Source organism: Ascaphus truei, chromosome 2, assembly GCF_040206685.1.
Source record: "Ascaphus truei isolate aAscTru1 chromosome 2, aAscTru1.hap1, whole genome shotgun sequence".
In the NCBI taxonomy this organism is placed as follows: domain Eukaryota; kingdom Metazoa; phylum Chordata; class Amphibia; order Anura; family Ascaphidae; genus Ascaphus; species Ascaphus truei.
In genome coordinates this window covers 187,330,472-187,334,391 of record NC_134484.1, presented here as the reverse complement: position 1 = coordinate 187,334,391, position 3,920 = coordinate 187,330,472, and positions in this window count along the sequence as shown.

Here is a 3,920-nt window from a genome sequence, read left to right as displayed (position 1 = left end):
GCAGGCCTTTTCAAAGTTAATATTTATTTTATCTTTCATTATATTTGTTGCAGTGCTGTTCAGAGTCATATTTGTATTTTTCCTGGAGCGATTTGTGAATAAAAACTCCATGTGAGTTAATTGTTAGAAGCACTACAGTATTTACTGAATATTGTTCTAATTAATCCCTAGTAATTAATAACCACTTGCAGGAAATCTATTAAAGTGGCATTCCAAAAACAACAGTTTGTAGATAATTTAATTGGCTCCCTTAAACAAATACCATGAGGCTGGAAGCAAAGATTTGGCTAGTTTTGTTTCTTTGGAAATTAAGCATACATTCATTTTCTTTAGTGGCTCTGAATTCGGGAGTATTTAACAACCAAGCGCTTCCTCTATCATTGTGCCGCCATATTTGTTTTAGAGAGCCAATGACGATGAGAGAGGGGGAATGAGGCGGATCTCGCTGAGCAAACTCTTGTTGAATACACAGTGCCAGCAGACAAAAGGAAGCAGGAAATCTAAGGCTGCGGTCCCAGTGACTGCCACAGCGCACGCCTCGGCGTGCACTGTTTGAACAAGCACCGGACCCCCAGTCCCTCAGGGCCGAGTACATGCGTCGGCGCACATTCAGCAGCCGCGCTGTACTGCAAGATTCCACACACTCAAAAAAATTGTGTGTGGAACTTGCGACGGAGCCGTGGCCAAGCCCCCGCCGGCGGTTCAACCAATGAGGGCGAACCAACCGCGTGAGGCCATGGCCATGCCCAGCAAAACCTGACCACGCCCCCTCCCATCGCAACCTCTCCCTTTCTCCTGAAGACCGCAGATCGTGGTTAGCGCTGTGCACGTGACGCCCCCTCCCCCCCCCCCCCGCCGGGCGCGCGTGTCACAGTGATTACTGGGACCGCAGCCTGTCCCTTCAGAAGTCTCAGCTCACCAAGTGTACAGTACATACTCATTTTAAATACCTATTGTTTAGTTGCCAGATTTTGGTAAAAAAAGGCATGAGTCACCCAGATGTAACCCCTTAAATATGTCACTGTCATTAATGCACTTTGTTTCTAGAAGAGATTGCCCTTTTAAATCAAAAATGTAACATCTTATCTATGAGACTTTTAGACATAGATGGTCCTAACATGCTGACCACTTGAGCTACCAAGGGGTTAATATTTGCACATAGATGTTATGCATTTTATAGGCTGTTTATGTTGTATGTTAACCCCTTTGGTGAATGAATGAATTACTTTAAAATAAATTTGTAGCATCAGGTATCAAAGGGGTTATATAATTTTCTGCTATGAGGTTTTGTAAGAAATCCTATTACATAACCTTATGATAGAAAAGTGTGATATCTCCCATCCCAGCACAAACTACAGAAAAACTCTCACTCAGCCTTATATTTACTAATGAGATATATTCAGGGGGAGACTGGTGCTCAACTAAACGGCAAATATTGTAAACAACAAGGAACATGTATATATTGAGCCCAGGAAGAAGTGTTGTACGTGAAACGTACGTCGGTTACAGTTGCACGCTGATGTCATTAGTCAGTGCGATCCACAGTAGAGGTTGGGAGCGAGGAGAACGGTGCTCCGTGCAGTACTGCAGCTCATGGAGCACTTCCCCTGTGAGAGATCAGAGGTTTTCTGATGTGGCCACTATTGATTAGCGAGATAGCATTGTGAGCAAGGATAATGTAGCTTAAGCTACTACTTGAAACATTCATAATGACACGATTCTAAATAAGGACCCTTTCCTATTTCTATCCCATTCTGGCTACTATCTCTCATCCTGCTTAGATTAGGTCACATACCAGATGTAATCCAGGTATCTACCTGTAGCTAAGAAATTAGTCTGGTGGCTTTGAGTACCTCACAAATGTATTGCTAATGAATTAATTCCTACCAAGCTTATTGTTGCAGTTACTAACCACTTCGTAATTCAGATGTACCAAGAAACAGTAATCATTGTCTATTTTATTGTGGTAGGATTTAAGATTTGAAACAATTAATTCGTTTATCAAGACACTATACTGCAATACTTGCAATGGAGTCACAAACAGTAAACTGAGTGTATTGATGACTTTCAATATCTTAGCCCTTGACCTTGATGACTTCTGAATACAAATGAAGCATTATATATTTATGCCTGTATTAGCTACTATCTCCTGTTAATTGTGGATATTCAGTGTGTATCTGTGATTATTCTGAGCTAGATTTACCAAATTAGCCAGTACTTTAGCTGCTTCTGGATTTAACATTTTTATCAATTTGATTATGTTAAGTGTACAGCTATTTAAGCCTTGCAAATAATAATTTAATATTAACTGATAATATGAAAAATTACATTTGAATTGTACATATCAATATTACTCGGTTCCAAAAAGGGCGATTCGTGTTTTGCGGATTTTTTAGTATTACAGTATTACCAATACACTCTGTATATTTCGCAAACCCGTGGATGGAGTTCTAGGATCCAATCCGTGGATTCCTAAATCCGGTGGCAGATAACGGATTGCGGAATCCGCGGATTGGATTCTACAAATCCGTCCACAGGTTGTATCCAATGGCAGGACAGCAAACAAAAGGAGTGGTGCACTGAGGTGAGTAGATACGACCAACACGCAGCTCTAACAAAAACGGCTATTTATTGAAAAAAAATGGACAAACATCACGATACTGGGTGACCTCTGACGCGTTTCATCCCGCAAGGGACTTTGTCACTCTTTGTCGCATGAAATTACCTTGAAATTACCTTGTTCCTGAGCCTATACACATTCTGTTTATTTCTTCAGTGTTGGAAATATATTATTAGTGTCACATGCATCACAAACAAATTTCCAAAGCCATCCAAAGGAACAAAGGTGTGTTTACAATCTGCATTAAACTCTAATACCGGAGATAAGAAAAGTATTAAATGTTAAATACAGCTCAGTTACAGTATTTAATTCTCTCTTATATCTCAATTGCTTCAAAAAGACCCTATAGGAATGAAGTATATTTTAGAGAAAAGAACTTTAAAACTGGAGAGTGGTACATTAAATGTAAAAAAAAAAAGAGAGGGGGTTCTTCTTTTAATGAAAAAGTAGAACATTCTTCCAGAAAAAACCCGTAGAAGTAAATACAGTACAGCTAATGCATTGAAAAAGAATTTTGTGTCACTAGTGAAAATGGGCGGATAAGGTGAGCAAAATAACCCTTATCTGCCATCAAGTTTTCTGTCTCTTATCAGTTACATGAAGCATATTCATTGTTAACATGTCATATCAGCCATTTACAATTTAATAGGTTATGTGCATTATAATCACTAAATAAATAATAATATAAAATAAGTAAATAATCACTAGTTTATATTGAAATGTTTCTGTGCAGTATAGGTTTTTCTGATGATGTGTAGTACGTCTACTGTGTAGATAATGGAAGCAGGCACACAGACTTATGCACAAGGTATTTAATGTGCCACCAAAAGATCCAACGTTTCGGCAGAAACACTGCCTTTATCAAGGATAGTGCTCTCTCCTTGATAAAGGCAGTGTTTCTGCCGAAACGTTGGATCTTTTAGTGGCACATTAAATACCTTCTGCATAAGTCTGTGTGCCTGCTTCCATTATCTACACCAGTGTTTCCCAAACTGTGCGCCGCGGCGCCCTGGTGCGCCGCGGCGCCCTGGTGCGCCGCGGCTTGGCTAGAGGGGCGCCGCGATCAGGGCCGCCAGCAGCGGGAAACAAGGGCTGCTACAGTAGTTTACTTAAAAAAAAAAAACCTCAGAGGAGAAGCAGAGGAGCGGTCACGTGACCGCTCCCATCCAATGGGACTGCAGCCTGCCCGGCATTGCAACTACAGAGCCACCAGACAGAGGCAGCACCAAGGTCCAAGAGGTGTGTGTGTGTGTGTGTGAGAAAAACGGGCTGCAGGGGGTGTGTGTGTGTGTATATATGT